This window comes from Heptranchias perlo, chromosome 40, assembly GCF_035084215.1.
Source record: "Heptranchias perlo isolate sHepPer1 chromosome 40, sHepPer1.hap1, whole genome shotgun sequence".
In the NCBI taxonomy this organism is placed as follows: domain Eukaryota; kingdom Metazoa; phylum Chordata; class Chondrichthyes; order Hexanchiformes; family Hexanchidae; genus Heptranchias; species Heptranchias perlo.
The window spans coordinates 7,239,992-7,260,795 of record NC_090364.1 but is presented as its reverse complement, the minus strand read 5'-3'; the positions used below and the strand labels follow the sequence as shown (position 1 = coordinate 7,260,795).

The 20,804-nt window shown below is 49.1% G+C and overlaps 1 protein-coding gene across 2 annotated transcripts in view; it reads right to left on the bottom strand.

Moving 5' to 3' along the window:
* si:ch211-51c14.1 (protein kinase C and casein kinase substrate in neurons protein 1) overlaps positions 1 to 20,519 on the bottom strand; it is a 47,538-nt gene extending 27,019 nt beyond the window's left edge. For both annotated transcript variants that reach the window (XM_067974501.1, XM_067974502.1), the window contains exon 1: positions 20,225 to 20,519. The gene's annotated coding sequence lies outside the window, so the exon portion shown is untranslated. The remainder of the gene's footprint in view (positions 1 to 20,224) is intronic.
* Positions 20,520 to 20,804: the final 285 nt, after the last annotated feature.

The following is a 20,804-nucleotide window of genomic DNA, read 5'->3' as shown; positions in this document are numbered from 1 at the left end:
AAGGATTAGAGGGGAGCTGAGGAGAAATTTTTTCACCCAGAGTGTGGTGGGGGTCTGGAACTCACTGCCTGAAAGGGTGGTAGAGGCAGAAACCCTCAACTCATTTAAAAAGTACTTGGATATGCTCTTGAAGTGCCGTAATCTACAAGGCTACGGACCAAGAGCTGGAAAGTGGGATTAGGCTGGATAGCTCTTTTTCGGCCAGCACAGACACGATGGGCCAAATGGCCTCCTTCTGTGCCGTAAATTTCTATGATTCTATCCAATTAGTCCCACTCCCCCTGCTCTTTCCCCATAGCCCTGCAAATTTTTCCTTAATTAATTATTGTCTTCACTATATTAAAAAGCTTACATCTGCGTGCGAGCATGTCCTGTCGACTTTTTCCATTATAAATTGCTGTGTCATAATGGAATCTGCCAATGGAAACTAGTGATGTTGTAATTATAAAGACATTGGAGGCTTTGCTGTGCCACTGGCAGAAGGGCATAATTACACCCTGAAAAGTTCAATGAAGCAGCTTCGACTATAAACAACAATTTGCATTTAATTTATATAGCGCCTTTAACGTAGTAAACCGTCCCAAGGCTTTTCACAGGAGCGTAATCAAACAAAGTTTTTCGCCAAGTCACAGAAGGAGCTATTAGGACAGGTGACCAAAACCTTGGATATAGCAACTTATAATGGAAATATATAAAAATAAGGACCGATTGCACGGCTTTAAAATGGGGACTGACTTATGTCTGCTCCCTGGTCCAATTATTCACGTTCCTCTAACCCTGTTTCACCTGAAGAGTACATGTGATCTTAACTCTCCGTACGCAAAGCCACTGGAGAACACCGCCCGCCTTAATAACACGTTCGGGTAGAATTTTGACTTTGTGCAATGGTATAAAATGGGTGACAGCGGGTCGGCAGCCCGTTTTACATCTCTCCCCATGTTTATTTCCACAACGGAAATAAAATGTGGGTCGGTCCGGGAATGAGGAGGGAGGGAGAGGAGGGAGGGAGAGGAGGTCAGGGGAGGGAGCGGAGGTTGGGGGGGATCGGGGGGAGAGGGGAGGAAGAGGAGGCTGGGGGGGGGGGGGAGGGAGAGGAGGATGGGGCAGGGAGAGGAGGGTGGGGGGTGAGAGGGGAGGAAGAGGAGGCTGGGGGGGGAGGGAGAGGAGGACGGGGCAGGGAGAGGAGGGTGGGGGGGGGTGAGAGGGGAGGAAGAGGAGGCCGGGGGGGGGAGGGAGAGGAGGTCAGGGGTTGGGGGGGGATCGGGGGGAGAGGGGAGGAAGAGGAGGCCGGGGGGGAGGGAGGGGAGGTCGGTGGGGGGTGGGAGAGGAGGTGATGGGGGGGGGGGGGAAGAGAAGTCAGGGGAGGGGGAGGAGAGAGGGAGAGGAGGTTAGGGGGGAGGATCAGGGGAGGGGGAGGAGAGAGGGAGAGGAGGCCGGGGGGGGGGGGGAGGGAGAGGAGGGTGGGGGGGGGGGTGAGAGGGGAGGAAGAGGAGGCCGGGGGGGGAGGGAGAGGAGGTCAGGGGTTGGGGGGGGATCGGGGGGAGAGGGGAGGAAGAGGAGGTCGGTGGGGGGTGGGAGAGGAGGTGATGGGGGGGGGGGGGAAGAGAGGTCAGGGGAGGGAGCGGAGGTTGGGGGAGAAGAGAGGGAGAGGAGGTTAGGGGGGAGGATCAGGGGGGGGAGAGGGGAGGAAGAGGAGGCCGGGGGGGAGGGAGAGGAGGTCGGTGGGGGGGGGGGGGGAGAGTAGGTCAGGGGAGGGAGAGGATGTTAGGGGAGGAGGATCAGGGGGGAGAGGGGAGGAAGAGAAGGCCGGGGGGGGGGAGGGAGAGGAGGTCAGGGGTTGGGGGGGGGATCGGAGGGAGAGGGGAGGAAGAGGAGGCCGGGGGGGAGGGAGAGGAGGTCGTGGGGGGGGGGGGGGGGGAGGGAGGGAGGGAGACTAGGTCGGGGGAGGGAGAGGAGGTTAGCGGGGAGGATCGGGGGGAGAGGGGAGGAAGAGGAGGCCGGGGGGGGGGAGGGAGAGGAGGTCAGGGGTTGGGAGAGGAGATCGGGCAGAGGGAGAGGAGGCCGGAGGTTGGGAGTGTCGGCGAGCAGGAGATGGGGGGTCGGAAGGAGCACTTCTGCTCCTCCAGGCTCCACATTCAGGTAATTAAATGTAATCCCAAGGTTTGGTTTCCCTGAGTGCGATGGCACTAGCTGCCTCAGGAAAAACCAGTCTTGCAGTGGAGGCCTCAAACAGGCGTTAGGCCTCTTATTTGCGTATGCATAGGGCCTAACACCTGCTTCAGGCGTGGGTTAGAGACGCCTACTTTTTTTTCCTTTCTCAATTTGGCGGGCGGCGCACATCAAGCTGGAAATGTGCCCGCCATATTGGAGTCTTGTTAGGCCAGTTAGCGCCTGATAAACAGGCGCTGTGCGGCCGAATTTATAGGCCGGTGCCTTGTGGAGAAAAAAAAACTAACATAACAATAAAAAGTTCTGAGCAGCCAGCTAGAGCAAGGGCTTTGTCTCATAAATAGATGCAAGCTCACAGATCACAAGTACCCAGCCAACCATCCTGAGCCAAGGAGATGTTAATGCAACGGAGCAGCTGTTCCAGTGCACCGCACCCTGTGACATCGCATGCTTGGCAAGGGGTGGATCTGGCTGGAACCAGCTAGATGGTATCTACCAGCTTATATTAGGAATGCCTGAGCACATCGACCCTGAAACCCTGTTATCAGGAAGATATTCGTGGTAGAGATAACACGGCCTCCTAAATTTATCCTACCAGGCAGAGAAGGCGATGTGTCACTGACTGACTGTAAATACTGGCACCAGCAACTATATTTTCTGAAGAGCATTTCCCGTGGGCTCTTCGAGACATTGTGGGGCAGGTTTTTTTCCCCCCCCCCCCTCTTCGGAGCTGGCGCGTCAGAGCTTGGCGGAGCAGGAGAAACCTTTGTCGCAAAACCGGGCCCCAGCTGCTCCCGATTTTTCTGTCGGCTCGCCTTGACGGGTGGAACATCGAGAGCAGCTGGTGCCTGATTTTACCATGAGGGATTCTCTCCAGCCCAAACCCTGGTGTTGAAGAGGGAAATCTGCCCCTGGGTGTTTCCGAACCAGCGTGTGATCCCAGCGGCACCGGCTGCCATCCGGTGCCCCACCCAATTGGCCATTCTCCCCATGCGAGCCAGGATGGCGAAGGGTAACTTCACCAATCAGACAGCGTGAGAAGGACCATTGACACCGCAGTGTTGTAGGCGTCAGCCCTGGCTCAGCGGGTAGCGACCTCGCCTCTTTGAGTCAGAAAGGTCGTGGGTTCAAGTCCCATCCCTGAGACTTGAGCATATAAACCAGGCTGACACTCCCAGTGCAGTACCGAGGGAGTGCTGCACCATCGGGGTGCCGTCTTTCGGATGAGGCATTAAACCGAGGCCCCGTCTGCCCTCTCAGGTGAACGTAAACGATCCCGCAGCACTATTTCAAAGATGAGTAGGGGAGTTCTCCCTGATGTCCTGGGCCAATATTTATCCCTCAACCAACATCACTAAAAACAGATTATCTGGTCATTTACCTCATTTGCTGTTTGTGGGATCTTGCTGTGCACAAATTGACTGCCGCGTTTCCTACATTACAACAGTGACTACACTTCAGAAAGTACTTAACTGGCTGTAAAACGCTTAGGGACGTCCTGAGGTTGTGAAAGGCGCTGTAGAAATGCAAGTTCTTTTGTTGTGCTTTTTAACTGTACAAAGCGACCGTTTATCCATCAGGGTTGCTCAGAGCAACTGCGCAGAGTTGCTTCTTTGGCAAGTTAAAGGCTCCATGCGGTGTGACTCTATGGAGTAGTTTACTCAGCGGGGTTAGGATTTACTCACCGGCAGATAATTTTCCAAACAGACCCGGGGGAACCTTGCCTGCCGCCACTGCGTATGGGCAAATCGCAAACAACGCACCCAAGGGTGAGGTCCCCGGTCGCAGTGTGTGCAAGAAAATTTACCCCCCCCCCCGCCCGTCAACTGTGAACTGTCCGTTTACTCACTGTTGTTACGTAGGAAAATTTGCACCTACTTATGTGGCTCAGTGCAACAACTCAGCAGTGCATTTACCCTTTGACCTTTGGGAGGGCTCGGCAGCCTGTTTCTTGATGACAACTTCCATTATCACCGGGGAATAAGACAGTAGGAGTGAAGTTTACAAATGGGGGCGCATAGAAGTGCACATGTAGATTTTGGATGAGCACATGGTGAGGCTCAGCTTCCTCCCCTCCACGGCCAAGTAACCCGCGGAATTTTACCGTCCCTCTTTTCTACGCTAAAGGTGCCATATAAATTCAGGTTGTTCTATTTTGTTTGAACCAATAAGCGGGATTTGCCAGTAAATAACCGTCAATTTCTGACAAGTGCCCCCTTTCACAAGGAGGGCACCTGTCAAACAACTGGCTCAGAACAGACTAAAAGTGCATGCGAGTTTAGAATGTTATTTGCCCATCGGCAGGTGCCAGCCGTGGCTCAGTGGGTAGCGCCCTCACCTCTTGTAGTCCGAAGGTCATGGGTTCGAGTCCCACTCCAGGGACTTGAGCACAAAATCTAGGCTGACACTCCCAGTGCCAGTACACACACCTCACCCCCTAACTCTCCGTGCGTTTCAAGAAATTGCTGCATTTGCACTGTTAAAATAAAACTCATGCAGAGAGTTAGGACTGTTACGTAAGGACTCTTTTAATGACAAGATTTATGATCCTACAATGCCACTCAACCTCTCCAGCCCAGAAAGGGAGCAACTGAAACTCTGGAGTCTCATTTCTGCAGGTAGTAAATTATTTTTTTAGAGAGGTTTTTAAAATTTAAAATTAAAAATTTTTTTTTCTTTCTGTCTCTCTCTTAATTTGATCTTTCTTTCCCTCTCTTTATTCCTCTTTCTGTACCGAATTTGACTCCAATTCGCCCTATTTCCTTCTCCGTCATTCCTCTGTTTATTCCTCAATCCTTATATCTCATCGGTTAAGGGGATAGACTGTTCCATTGTTCACCAAGGTCCCAGTTGCCCTCGCTGAGTCTTTATCAGCTCACACTTCCAGCAATTTGCAGCGCAAAAATTTTTTCGAGTTGAAGGGTGAGGGAAAAAAATCTAACAAATGCTCCAGCAAAATCTGGGCCATTAAAGCCTGGCATTCCCCAGCAAGGAGCTGAGCTGCACTGACTTGGATTCAGTGATGGTGGGGGTGTGCTACAGTTGTTATCAGTTGACCCTGGTGAGCACTGGGTGATCACCATTGTGGAAGGTTACTGCCGCAAGCTGGCTACTGGATACTGAGCGAATTCAATTATAGCTGTGACGTGGACATCTATGACTGACTGGCCCCCACCCTCCCCCTTCTCTTCCCGAACTTGGAACTGTGCTGCTATAACCACTGAGCTACTGGGCCGCCCAGGTCCATGTGTTTTCAATTAGACTCTATTGTATCCTATAGGACCCAGTTACAGCATTTAGAAAGTTATACTGATTGAAAGCAGATGTTCGAAGCCACAAGGACGTCTGGGGAGCCAAGGCAGACAAAGCAAGGTCTCAAATTACATCGAGTGTGGCTGATTCTGCCAAAAAAACAATAACCTTTTCGCTCCTGGTGTAAGGATTGGGTCACAAGATAACAAGATAAATACAGATGTGTTAGGCCATTTGGCTAATCTTAACAGCAACCTGCTGTTTCTTTAATAATCCCAGGGGTCTTGCCTCCACTGCTCTACCTGAAAGTCCATCCCACGTGTTGATCACTCTGTGTGTGAAGGACTTCCTGATACCCGTCCTAAATTTGTCTTTTACTCGTTTTAACCCGTGTCCCCATGTCCTACTTTTGCAATTTAGTCCTGCGTCGTTTTAGGGGTTTACCTTTATCCCATACCTCTATAAAATCGCCCCTCGGATGTCTCCTTGCAAGCTGAAAACTCTAAGTTTCTCCAGCTTTTCCTCGTTACTCAGACCGTTGACACCAGGGATCAGCCTGATGGCTCTTCTCTGAACCGCCTCCAATGCTCGACTGTCTCCCTTGTGTCCCAGTGACCAGAACTGGACGCAGTATTCAATGTACAGTCCGACCAGAACACTAATGCAACTGTAGTTGCTTATGTTTGCTTAGTATGGGCACCATTATGCCCTGTTCCCAATCTACTGGTACTTCCCCGGTGTCCATGGACTTCCTCCTAATGACTGTCAATGCTTCATAAATATCCTCCCTAGTCTCTCCTAATGCTCAACAATAGCAACTTGCATTTATATAGCGCCTTTAACGTAGTAAAACGTCCCAAGGCGTTTCACAGGAGCGTCATCAGACACAAATTGACAGCCAGAGGAGATATTAGGACAGGTGACTAAAAGCTTGGTCAAAGAGTTTTTAGGAGCATCAGCAACTCTCGTTGCATCACCCAAGTGACCATTCTTCCTGTGTGAACTTGGACAGTGAGTGTCATCAGGTTGTTTGACTGGAGGGCAAATCAGCTGAGCTGAAATCTATCCTCGCCCATCACCCGCACATGTGCACTTTCCAGCTTGTGTCACTAGGTAGTGATCAGGAATGGCAATCCCGGCTCAATTTTATACCCTCCCTGGCCCTGGGGGAGCTGAGACTGAGGCTGAGGTGCACCAGCGTAATCAGCTAACACAGCACAGACTGGACATCAAACCTGAATTCAACATCACACCATTTATCCACTAAGCCAACTAAGAGAGTGGGATTGGGTTTGAATTAATGCATTCGGATACAGTTGCATTAGTCGGACATGGTCCTATTAGTCGGGTACAGTCGTGTTAATCGGGTACAGTTGTACTAGTGGGGTATGGTCATGTTAATCAGGTACGGTCGTGTTAGTCGGGTACGGTCGTGTTAGTTGGGTAGAGTTGGGTACGGTCGTGTTAGTTGGGTACAGTCGGGTACGGTTGTGTTGGTCAGGTACAGTGGGGTACAATAGTGTAATGGTTACACTACTTGACTAACAACCCAGAAGTCATCAGAGTCAGAGGTCATGGGTTCAAGGACCACTCCGGGGACTTGACCACAAAATCCAGCCTGACACTCCCGGTGCAGTACTGAGGGAGTGCTGCACCGTCGAAGGTGGCGTCTTTCAGGTGAGACATCAAACCGAGGCCCCGTCTGCCCTCTCAGGTGGATGTAAAAGATCCCAGGGCACTATTCGAAGGACAGCAGGGACGTTCTCCCCAGTGCCCTGGCCAACATCACTAAAACAGATTATCTGGTCATTATCACATTGCTGTTTGTGGGACCTCGCTGTGCACAAATTGGCTGCCGTGTTTCCCTACATTACAACAGTGACCACACTTCAAACAAGTATTTAATTGGCTGTAAAGCACTTTGGGACATCCTAAGTTCGTTAAAGGCGCGATATAAATGCACGTTCTTTCCTTCTTTACGAGTTCAGGACTCACTGTAGCATGTTGTGCAATTGAATTTGATCAATCTGGCCATTTGTGGGCTAGCAACATAAAAATTGACTACGAAAGCTACCAGATTGTTGTAAAAATCCAACTGGTTGACTGGAGACGGGAACCTGCCAACCCTACCCAGTCTGGTCCATACATGGCTCTAGTCCACACGCAGTAGTTTGACTCTTAACGCTCTCTGAGGTAAGCCATTCAATTGTTTAAAACAAACCATGCTAAGACCCAGCAACATCTTCTCAAGGCAACGAGGGATAGGCAAAACCTGCAGCCTTGCCGGTGTCACCCACACTCGGGGAACAAAAATTCTGGAATGGTACTAATTGCTGAGCAGCATAGAATCGAAGAACTCTACCGCGTTGTGGCTCTTCCAGAAGAGCGCATTTAGTTTTGCACCTGTCGCAAGGCCTTTACACATTTGTGAAGTTGTCGGCAAGCCTGCTGGCAGCTAGATTCCCTAAAGCGAGTGAACAAGGACACGTAGTTTGTGACCTGTTTCAGCGCTGGTCCAAAGATGGTTGTTTCTCTCGGATTCCCAGAGATCAGCTTCTATGAACTGACTCTATGGGGTAGATTTTGACCTTGAGCGTTAATGTAAAACGGGTGATAACAAGTCAGCAGCCATTTCACATCCCTCCCGACTGACTTCAATGGAAATAAAAAATGGGTTGAGATGTAAAACGGGCCGATCTACTATCACCCATTTTACAATGTCGCACAAAGTCAACATCTATCCCTCTGTGTTTACATTACTAAATAGTATTTCATAGGTTTACGTTTCTGCTGCCAGGATAAGGGGGCCTGATTTGTAGTGTAAACACTGGGCCATTTCACGGACACTGGTCTCCCCAACGCCAGTATAAAAGTGGCTTCAATTAGCTCCTCAAGTATGGCTTCCTCGAGTGACTGCTTCAAACTCTCCCAAAATATACTTGGACAGCTTCTGGATTAAAAAGAAAGACTTGCATTTATACAGCGCCTTTCACTACCCCAGGACATCCCAAAGCGCTCTACAGCCAATGAAGTACTTTTGAAGTGTAGTCGCTGTTGTAATATAGGAAACTCGGCAGCCAATTTGTGCACAGCGAGATCCCACAAACAGCTATGAGATAATGACCAGATAATTTGTTTTTTTTAATTGTTGTTGATTGAGGGATAAATATTGACCAGGACACCAGGAGAACTTCGCTGCTCTTCTTCAAAATAGTGCCATGGGATCTTTTATGTCCACCTTAGAGGGCAGCCGGGACCTCGGTTTAACGTCTCAGCTGAAAGACAGCACCTCTGACAGTGCAGCACTCCCTTAGTACTGCACTGGAATGTTGGCCTAGATTATGTGCTCAAGTCCCTGGAGTGAGATTTGAACCCACAACTTTCTAGAGGTGAGAGTGCTGCCCACTGAGCCATGGCTAACACCTGAATTTATTCCAGACACTTTCAAAGTGGCTCCAAAATGGTCCAGGACAACAGTCAGACCACTTCCAGGGTGTTAGCTGGTCTTAGCTGGGGCAGCAAATGGGGAGACCTCTGCTGTAGGAGTCAGGTGAGGGAGGACATGAACCAGCTCACCTGTGATGGTCTCCACAGTTAAATAGCATCTTTCCCAGCAGGTTCTACTGAGCAGGGTCGGCCCGAGCTGTTAAAATGCCATCAGGGTCCTAGTAGCATCATCGGACCCCAATTTGCACGTATCAATGAAGTTCCCACCAGAGTCAGGCGGGTGCCTCGGCCACCTAAGAATGGGCCCAGTTAACGCACCCATGAGGACGGCCTCAACCGGGATCTTGGGTTCATGTCACGCTACACGTAACCCCACCAGCGAAAAAAAGTTATCTGTTTTTAATACAACTGGTCATTCTCTCTTTCTCTTCCTTTTGGATGTTTCTCTCTCTCTCTCTGTCTTCGGGTTCTGACCGTTTATATATTCAGTAGTCTTGTATGTAATGTTTCCCTGTCTGAACACTATTCAACTCCTTTGATTGCCTTGATAACGGGCAGTTGGAAAGATTATCTGTAATCACCAGGCATTGTTCTCTGACTATATATGCTATACCTTTCATGGAATCCCACACTCACCTGACAAAGGAGGAAGCCTCCGAAAGCTTGTGATTTTAAATAAAGCTGTTGGACTATAACCTGGTGTTGTGAGACTCCTTACATTTGTCCACCCCAGTCCATCACCGGCATCTCCACATCAACACAGAGGAGGGCAGGAACGGAACAGGAACAGGTTAGTACGTATTCGGAGGCGATTTTAACTGTGCAGCCGCCCCCATTCCTGAAGTGGGGGTGGGGACGAGTTAAAGTCACCTCCTCACTGTCTAGAATAGTTAGTCGGCTCAGGTACTGGAGGGAGTCCTGCATCTGTGGAACTGTATCTCACTAAGAGCCGGCACTTTCATGCGAGGGGGGGGGGGGCGGGCAGGGGGAGAAAAATAAAGACCAGTCTGAATAGATCACAGGGAGTAGGTTGATTTGGTGTATATCACAGTGAAATCATGTTACACTAGATAGGATGAGGAAGGATATCCATCCAGACAGACCCTACACATCCCCCACCTCACCCCCCACTCAATGATTCCAGGGTTTTCGCTCCCACTAATCCACCCACGAAGTCTATTCCAAGTGTTGATCACTCTTCCTGTGAAGAGCCTCCTGACGTCAGTCCTATACACAATACTGGCAGCTCAAAATAATCCAGTGTCAGAACAAGAAAAGCAGTGGAAAATCTGATCTAATGCTGCCTAGAGGTTGCAAGTGGAAAAAAAATAAGCCCGTTGATCGTTGATTTACTGTGCACAGTTCTGGTCTCCATATTATAAAGAGGATATAGAGGCACTGGAGAAGGTGCAAAAAAAGATTTACTAGAATACCAGAACTGAGAGGTTCTACCTATCAGGAAAGATTGAGCAGCTTGGGGCTCTTTTCTCTGGAAAAGAGAAGACTGAGGGGTGACCTGATAGAGGTCTTTGAGATTATGAAAGGGTTTGATGGGGTAGACGTAGAGAAGATATTTCCACTTGTGGGGGAGACCAGAACTAGGGGCCATAAATATAAGATAGTCACTATTAAATCCAATAGGGAATTCAGGAGAAACCTCTTTACCCAGAGAGTGGTGAGAATGTGGAACTCGCTACCACAAGGAGTAGTTGAGGTGAATAGCGTAGATGCATTTAAGGGGAAGCTGGATAAACACATGAGGGAGAAAGGAATAGAAGGATATGCTGATAGGGTTAGATGAAGTAGGGAGGGAGGAGGCTCATATGGAGCATAAACACCGGCACAGACCCTTTGGTTCTAATGGCCTGTTTCTGTGCAGTACGCTCTATGTAATTCTATGTAATTATAACCTGGCTTTATTTTGGATGAGTGCAGTATTTATAATCAGGAACACAGTACCGACATTCACCACATTTGCAGTAGCATATCTGAGCTGACTTTTTCCATTCATTGAGACTGTTTCACCCAGCAACTATCCCACATTCAAATTGAACTGATCTCACAATGCATTTGCTTTGATCACACTAATTGTTCTCTATTATAGATTTGCTCTGATTTCACACTGATGTTGCTTTGATTGTCACTGATTATCTCTGATCACACTGATTTTGCTCTGATTTTACTGTAGTCTTCTTGATTTGGCAGTGATGCCACTCTGATTTTCCCACCGAGGTGACACCAATGTGCTCTGATCCCACTGATTTGTCCTGTTCTCATCGATTGTGGCTTGATTTTGTTCTGACGTTATAGAAATTTTACTTTTGCTTTGGGACAACTAGACTTTGCATTGACACAGACTGGAATGTTATTGAGGTGAATGGAGTTGGGAGGAAGGGCGGAGAGGAGGGGAAAGGTCTTGTATTTAACAGTACTCACACGTTGATTGACCTTGCTTAGATATCTAAACTCCAGATGCTGGAAATCTGAACTTGAAAGAGAAAATGCCAGAGTTACACAGCATTTGAGAGCAAAAAATAAGTGAACATTTCAGTTCTAACCGTTCATCGGTACATTCTTTTTTATTCGTTCATGGGATGTGGGCGTCGCTGGCGAGGCCGGCATTTATTGCCCATCCCTAATTGCCCTTGAGAAGGTGGTGGTGAGCCGCCTTCTTGAATCGCTGCAGTCCGTGTGGTGAAGGTTCTCCCACAGTGCTGCTAGGAAGGGAGTTCCAGGATTTTGACCCAGCGACGATGAAAGAACGGCGATATATTTCCAAGTCGGGATGGTGTGTGACTTGGAGGGGAACGTGCAGGTGGTGTTGTTCCCATGTGCCTGCTGCTCTTGTCCTTCTAGGTGGTAGAGGTCGCGGGTTTGGGAGGTGCTGTTGAAGAAGCCTTGGCGAGTTGCTGCAGTGCATCTTGGTACACACTGCAGCCACTGTGCGCCAGTGGTGAAGGGAGTGAATGTTTAGGGTGGTGGATGGATGCCAATCAAGCGGGCTGCTTTGTCCTGGATGGTGTCGAGCTTCTTGAGTGTTGTTGGAGCTGCACTCATCCAGGCAAGTGGAGAGTATTCCATCACACTCCTGACTTGTGCCTTGCTTCTTACAGTCACATCTGCCTGCCAACACTCACTACCCAGGCTCTCATATAACCCGATGAAGGACCTCCACCCAAACCACTGACCTATTTTGTTTCTCTTTCAGGCACTGGCTTACTGTTGATTTTCTGTTTTCATTTCCTTCTTTCCCTCCAGCCCTGTAATGAAAGGCTGCATATTTTTGGTGCTTCCCACAGCCCTGGATGGGTTAACTGTTTTTTTTTCCTCTTCAAATGCTGTATCTCTCTGATGCCAATAAAAACTTGCTTTGCAGCCAAGTCTGCTTTGATGGAGATTTTCCCTTTTTATTTTGCAATGCTACTAATCAGTTCAGGACCGGGGGTAGAAGTTAGAGCCTCGAGATTACTGCATGAGGTTAATTCTTGGCCCAAGTTCTAAAACCGAAACTCTTAAGATTGTAATGAATAATTATCTTCAAAAGTTTGCAGCGCCGAATAAATGCTGCCGACTTCAATTTTGTGTGGCATCCCAACTTTTTGATGATCTGTGCCTCGGTTGATGTCAGTCTTAGCCACGACCTGCCCAAATCCATCGCGTCATCCAGTGCAGCAGTTAACTTGAGCAGAAGGGGAGCAACATAAACTTGGCAACAAAACTGACAACGTAGATCTGGGATCGTGGAAGGTTTCGAGACTGACTATTTTTCTCTCTTGCTGATCTGAAGGCGCTGTCTCCATGCTGGCGAACATCTCCCCTAGGTGTTGACGGTCCTCTAATACCTGCGCACTGCGTGAGCATTGAGCGATGGGGGCGTCGGCTGCATATTCTACCACGGAGTGCATCACAGCCAGGCCCGACCCTTTCCTTGCCCAATGTCCACGCACTTTGGCTGGATTTGATCAGGATTGGCAGCCAGGCACAGGCAGAGATTAGAACCTGAGATCTTCTGACCTGTATAGCGGAGGGCTACCAAATGTACTGGGGGAGCTTTTGACTTTTATTTATGGTTTCTTCTCTTTCTTGGTTCTCCCTACACAGGTGTCGTCCCAACCCAAGAGAGTGGAGGGTGGGAGAGGGTGACCTACTCCCAGGCTTCTGCCAACGCTACTCTGAAACTGGTCAATGGAAGGTGTTCCTTCCAGTTTCCCCCTCATTCTTGGTAAGGAAGTTCCTGGCCTCCTACATTGGCATCTCTGTACTAGCGGTCCTATAGTACTTTACTCAAATGGTGATTGTGTGATCCTAAACCGGTGAATAACAGCGGCCTCTATGACCACGGAGGGCATGCATCTCAGCCAAGCCTGACCCTTTCCTCGCTCAATATCCACACACACGTGCACTTTCACTGGACAACAGTTAGGACTGGGAACCTGGCGTCGGTGGAGAATCAAACCCGAGACCCTGTAGCTCCTCGTTTGCCACCCGAGAGAGATGGTAGCGTGCCAAGATCAGAGGTCAAAGGTACTGACTCTTGCTGTGGCATCTAGAGATTGTGGAGTCAAGGGGCGGGGCGGCCTCACAGGCACCAACTTGCACTCCGCAGAGACGTGCGCTGAGCTCCCACACGTTGCACCTTCTAGTTGTCAGAAGGGTTGTTTAAGAAAACTTCTAACCACATTTGGGTGAGATGCCAGATGGCTGCCAAATTAGACAGAGAAACTGTGAGGGGACAAAATTAATGTTCTGATACTTCAGGTCCCCATTGACCACCTGAGATAGAAGGCGGTTGCCAGTAGTGTAACAAAGCCAGATGCCGAAGGTACTAACACTTGCCATGGCAAAGTTCCACAGCATTTTGGTGCTTCACCCTACGATCGTTCTTTGTGTGTCAGCCTAGGCAATGAGTAGTGATGAGCTATCTGCCCACGAGCAGAGTGGGAGCCAACCTCAATCCTGTCCTTCCCTATGTCCGTGCACACAGGTGCACTTTGCAGCAGGGGCTGTTCTTCAGTGATCAGGAGGCCATTTCTATCCTCTGTTAACTGGGGATACTGAACAGCCTTTCCCTCCTTCCCCCGCCGTGTCACTCTCGCCTCCGAGTTGGAAGGTCGTGGGTTCAAGGCTCACATCAGAGACTTGAGCCCATATTCCAGGCTGACACTCCCAGTGCAGCACTGAGGGAGTGCTGCACTCTCAGAGGTGCCATCTTTCAGTTAAACCAAGTCTGCCCTCTCAGCTGGACATAAAAGATTCCACGGCACTATTTGAAGACAAGAAGGGGAATTCTCCTTGGTGTCCTGGCCAATCTCAGCCCCAGGACATTGCTGCAGGAGTTCCTCAGGGCAGTGTCCTAGGCCCAACCATCTTCAGCTGCTTCATCAATGACCTTCCCTCCATCATTAGGTCAGAAATAGGGATGTTCGCTGATGATTGCACAGTGTTCAGTTCCATTCGCAACCCCTCAAATAATGAAGCAGTCCGTGCTTGCATGCAGCAAGACCTGGACAACATCCAGGCTTGGTGGCAAGTAACATTCGTGCCAGACAAGTGCCAGGCAATGACCATCTCCAACAAGAGAGAGTCTAACCACCTCCCCTTGACATTCAATGGCATTACCATCGCCGAATCCCCCACCATCAACATCCTGGGGGTCACCATTGACCAGAAACTTAACTGGACCAGCCGTATTAATACTGTGGCTACGAGAGCAGGTCAGAGGCTGGGTATTCTGCAGCAGGTGACTCAACTCCTGACTCCCCAAAACCTTTCCACGATCTACAAGGCACAAGTCAGGAGTGTGATGGAATACTCTCCACTTGCCTGGATGAGTGCAGCTCCAACAAAACTCAAGAAGCTTAACACCATCCAAGACAAAGCAGCCCGCTTGATTGGCATCCCATCCACCACCCTAAACATTCACTCCCTTCACCACCGGCTCACAGTGGCCACAGTGTGTACCATCCACAGGATGCACTGCAGCAACTCGCCAAGGCTTCTTCGACAGCACCTCCCAAACCCGCGACCTCTACCACCTAGAAGGACAAGAGCGGCAGGCACATGGGAACAACACCACCTGCACGTTCCCCTCCAAGTTATATACCATCCTGACTTGGAAATATATCGCCGTTCCTTCATCGTCGCTGGGTCAAAACCCTGGAATTCTCTTCCTAACAGCACTGTGGGAGAACCTTCACCACACGGACTGCAGTGGTTCAAAAAGGTGGCTCACCACCACCTTCTCAAGGGCAATTAGAGATGGGCAATAAATGCCGGCCTCGCCAGCGACGCCCACATCCCATGAACGAATAAAAAAAATATATATCCCTCAACCAACATCACCAAAAAAGACTATCGAGTCATTTATTTCATTGCTGTTTGTGGGATCTTGCTGTGCGCAAATTGGCTGCTGTGCTCCCTGCATTACAACAGTGACCACACTTCAAAAAAGTACTTCACTGGGATGTCCTGAGGTTGTGAAAAGCGCTATATAAATGCAAGATCTTTCTTTCTTTCACTGCACCACTCCAGATCAGCTAACTTGGCACTGGCCAGAGATCTGGGACTTTTCCAGTCAGCCTGGCTCAGTTCCACACCATGTGATGCGTGTACCCACTGAGTCATTGGGGAAACTTCCACCATGTTGTAACTGATTGTTTTGCATTGTCAGCCTTCTTGAATTATAAATCTGTAAGCGCATAAAGAAAGTCAGAGCTGAGAAAAGGCTGATTGGACATCAAAGCTCATCCTTTTAGCCCGACATAACAGATCCACCAATGGACTGTGTGTGTACTGACTTCTTTTGGTGAGATGGTACTGCACTTTGTCAACATGGTGTAAGCGTTCTGATGCAGTGTCAGTAGCGAGTGTGAACACGTTAACCTGAAGTATGTTTAGGGCATGATAGGGAATGGGCGAGGTTCAGGGAACACACTTCTGTCGATAGCATCAGGATGTCTTAAAGCAGAAGCTATAAACACAGTGATGTAGCAACCAGATTATAAGGGTAAATTTCACCTGTTGCTTTCATTGTTATTGAAGTTATGATTCCAACTTGGCTTGAACGACATGTATCGTTTGACTGAATTTCATTCCTGTGATGAAATCTTTCGGCATGTACCAGTTTCAGACACATTTGCAATACAAATGTCGGGCAGACGCAGGTACGCGAGCAACCCACAGACACTGCATGCACACTCACAGCACAGCACAGCACAGACAGGTGCCCACAAACCCATACAGGTAACATGTCATTTGGCTCACTGTAACTACGGATATTTATTGAAGGGCCTACTCGAGAAGGAGGCTTGTCAAAGGGTTAATCCCTCTCGAAGGAGGTTTCTTCATCAGTGGGCTTTGGGCGTTACATTCTGCGAGTTCAAATCACTCCATGGCCTCGCCTCTCCCTATCTCTGTAACCTCCAACAGTCCAACAACCTTCCGCGATCTCTGCGCTCCTCCAATTCTGGCCTCTTGCGCATCCCCAATTTCCATCGCTCCACCATTGGCGGCCGTGCCTTCAGCTGTCTCGGCCCTAAGCTCCAGAGTTCCCTCCCTAAACCTCTCCCCCTCTCTACCTCTCCCTCCTCCTTTAAGACATTCCTTAAAACCTATGGGCTCAATTTTGAAATGGTGGCGGGTTGGTAGCCGGGGGTGGGGGGTTGCTGGCTGCCGACAGGAGCTGCAACACGAGGTGGGGGGGAGAGAAAGAGAGAGAGAGAGCGAGACGTCATCCGGTGCTGGAACGGAAGATCGGGGGTGGGGGGGGAGAGGGGAAGATCGGGGGAGGGGGGAGAGGGGAAGATCAGGGGGTGGAGTGGAAGATCAGGGGGAGAGAGGGGAAGATTGGGGGGGAGAGAGGGGAAGATCGGGGGGTGGAGTGGAAGATCGGGGGGCAGAGGAGAAGATCGGGGGGAGAGAGGGAAAGATCGGGGGGTGGAGTGGAAGATTGGGGGGGGGAGAGAGGGGAAGATCGGGGGGGCCAGAGGGGAAGATCGGGGGGGCCAGAGGGGAAGATCGGGGGGGGCCAGAGGGGAAGATCGGGGGGGAGAGGAGAAGATCGGGGGGAGAGAGGGGAATATCGGGGGGGGGAGAGGAGAAGATCGGGGGGAGAGAGGGGAAGATCGGGGGGGAGAGGAGAAGATCGGGGGGGGAGAGGGGAATATCGGGGGGAGAGAGGGGAAGATCGGGGGGTGGAGTGGAAGATCGAGGGGGGGAGAGGAGAAGATCGGCGAGACATCGGGGGGGGGGTGAAGAGGGGGAGATTGGAGAGGGAGACATTGGACATCGGAGTGAGGTTGGAAAGGTAGGTTGATTTTGTGTTTTACATTCGTGCAATGGTTTTTTATTGAATTTATTTTGTTTCCTTTTGCCTGATCCGGCCCTTCACACCTGGTTTCAACAAACGTGAATCAGAAGCGGTGGGAAAGCCGCCCAGGTAAGTTAAAACAAATTCTAACTACCTAATATGTCACAAGTAAAGTGCCTTAAGTACCTCAATGAGGTACATTTGGCTCTTTAACTATCATCCCACCGGCTTTAATTGCCAGCGGGACTTCTGGATTCGGGACGCCCGCCACACACAGGTGCGTCTGTGGGGAACTCAGAAGTCGGCGGGTTGGAGCCGGCTACCAAACCCGCTCTGCATTTCTGCAATTTTCACAGCCCCCCTCGCCCGCAAAGCACCCGCAATTTACCTGTAAAATTGAGCCCTATGTCTTTGACTAAGCTTTTGGTCACCTTACCTGATATCTCTTTATGTGGCTCGGTGTCAAATTTTGTCTGGTTACATCAAGTTACCTCAAATCTACAGCACAGAAACAGGCCACACGAGTCGCCTCCCTCCCTACTTTATCTAACCCTATCAGGAAACCCTTCTATCCCTTTCTCCCTCATGTGTTTATCCAGCTTCCCCTGAAATGCATCTACACTATTCACCTCAACTACTCCATGCGGCAGCAAGTTCCACATTCTTACCACTCTTTGGGTAAAGAAGTTTCTCCTGAATTCCCTATTGGATTTATTAGCGACTGTTTTATATTAAAGACCTTTAATTTTGGTCATTTTCTCTACGTCTACCCTATCAAACCCTATCATTATCCTAAAGACCTCTATCAGGTCACCCCTCAGTCTTCTCTTTTCTAGAGAAAAGACTCCCAGCCTGTTCGCCTTCCCTGATATTCTCTCAGTTCTGGTATCATCCCTGTGAATCTTTTTTACACCTGTGAAGCACCTTGGGACATTTTACTACGTTAAAGGTGCTATATAAATGCAAGTTGTTGTTGGAGGTCCTGCTCGAGAAATTCTTTTGTTTCTCAAAGGGTTAATCCCTCTTGCAGGAGGTTTCTTCATCAATGGGCTTTGAGCATTAATTTCTGCTGGTCTTATGTCTCTAATAAATGGGGCAATTCCACGATTCGGTGGTCTCGCTGGACGCTGGCATTCGTAGGAAGTGTGTCTCAAGAAATCGTAGGGGCCCACCCTGTAATACTTTGTCCATTAAAATGAATAGATAGAGAATCATGGGCTGCGATTTCAGGAGATGCGCCCCTGTGTGCAGATCGCGCCCCTAAAAATTGTAAATGAGAGGGGGGATGTCTTGTTGAAGTTGTACAAGACATTAGTAAGGCCACACTTGGAATACTGTGTACAGTTCTGGTCACCCTATTATAGAAAGGATATTATTAAACTAGAAAGAGTGCAGAAAAGATTTACTAGGATGCTACCGGGACTTGATGGTTTGACTTATAGGGAGAGGTTGGATAGACTGAGACTTTTTTCCCTGGAGAGTAGGAGGTTTAGGGGTGATCTTATAGAAGTTTATAAAATAATGAGGGGCATAGATAAGGTAGATAGTCAAAATCTTTTCCCAAAAAGGTGCTCCCAAGGTGCTGTTAGGCAGGGAGTTCCACGATTTTGACCCAGCGACCATGAAGGAACGGCCGATACACGTCCAAGTTGGGATGGTCTGTGACTCGGAGGGGAACTTGGAGGTGGTGTTGTTCCCATGCACCTGCTGCCCTTGTCCTCCTAGGTGGTGGAGTTCACAGACTTGGGAGGTGCTGTCGCAGAAGCCTTGGCGAGTTGCTGCATTGCGTCCTGTAGATAGTGCACACTGCAGCCACGGGGTGCACCGGTGATGGAGGGAGTGGATGTTTAAGGTGGTGGATGGGGTGTCGATCAAATGGACTGCTTTGTCGTGGATGGTGTTGAGTTTGATTCCCAGTCTGGAATGAGTTAGCTGATCTACTCTAAGGCAGTATTTAGGTGCTCAAATTAGCCTTGGTGTCCTTGAGATAACATGGGGCACTGCTGACGAAGGTTCCCACTCTTGTTTATTATCCAGTGACATTTGTTGGAAACAGCACAGGTATGGACTCCGTGTGATGCCTCCCCATGCGGAATAGCTTGCTGAAACTGACTGTTTAGGCTCACATGCGAAGAACAGCCATTTGAGTGAGGTACAGCGGGCCTGGTGACACCCTTTCAGCCATAATGCAGCAAGAGACATGACAAGAAAATAATGATAATCAAATTCTAAAATAACCAATGTTTCAAAGTGTTCCTTCTGGTAAACATGTGAGATGTGAAAAGATTAACGGTACAGCATAATTGATATTCGCTGTATATAATCTGTAGTTTTCAGGAGCGTTCCCCTCATTAGAAGAAAAATGACCTCCCCTTCCAGGCCTTCTCTTTTCACAGGCCGTTAACCCAACCGAGAATGCGGGTAACTGTGACAACCGATTGGTTTCCGATTGCTCTAGCCAGGAGCCAGCACAGAAGGGATGGGCTGAATGGCCTTCTCCTGTGCTGTAAATCTTCTATGGTTCAATAGATATCCAGCAGTATTTAAGTTGTGCATTTTCGCAAGGAGACACGGAATGAATGTCCCTTTAAGGAATTGCAGAAGCGTTCACCGGAGGGAAAGAATCAGTTCCTTTCCAACACACCAAATGCATTTGCCGCTAAGATTTATAATATGCTACACAATTCCTGGGAAAAGAAAAAAGTATCCCCTTAAGACCTGGCTGGCCTCCAGCCTGTAAGCTCTTGACAAAGACTGTAAACTGATAGCTTAGCCATATGCTCGGTAAAAGCAGCAGAGGAATTATTGCCAGTCCCTTATGCTCAATGCAGTCACAGATAAAATGTATTTATTTTTAACCATGGAGCTAGCTGGCTAGATATGTGCACACATACACACACATACAGGGAGCGAGAAATTCGGAGAATTAAATGGGGCGTCTTTTTTTTTGGAAGACCGGCTTAAAACTTTTATTCTAAAAAAGAATATTTGTTAATGTTCAGTTTTGACAGCCACAGAACGCACACATAAATATTTAACGAGACTCACCTAAATCGTTCGGCAGCTCCCTCCAAAACAGTGTTGGAGTTTCCAACTTTTCAGCTGTGATTTCTTTTTTTTTAAACTGATAAATGGGACCAAGCAGTTCCTTTGGGGAGGGGTTGGGGGGTTTGGAGGAGGTGGCTTCTAAATCCCCGAAGATGTCTTGAAGACCAGTCCCTCTGCACAATTTGGTCGACTCTGTCCTCTCGCTCTCTCTCTCTCTCTCTCTTTCCGTTCTCTCTCACTCTCTCTCTTTCTGTTTCTCCCACCGCCTCACAGGGAAACTTGAGGAGTGTCTTCCCAGCTTTGAGCATGTGCAGAGTAGTAGTAGCACTGGAAAAAAAAACGTCACTGGCCTGTGAAAGATTCCAGAGCTGAGAGGGAGGTTACATGTGGTGAACTGCTCTGTAGTGGTGTGCTTTTAAATTTTCTCTTCTGAAGGCACTGGCTCATTCTGAGGTGCAATTCTACAGGCGCGGCAGCCCTCGAATACCTCTCCCAAATTACCATTTTTCATGTGTGGAATGCTGTGGAATTCCCTCCCTAAACCTCCCTGCCTCTCTACCTCTCTCTCCTCCTTTAAGAC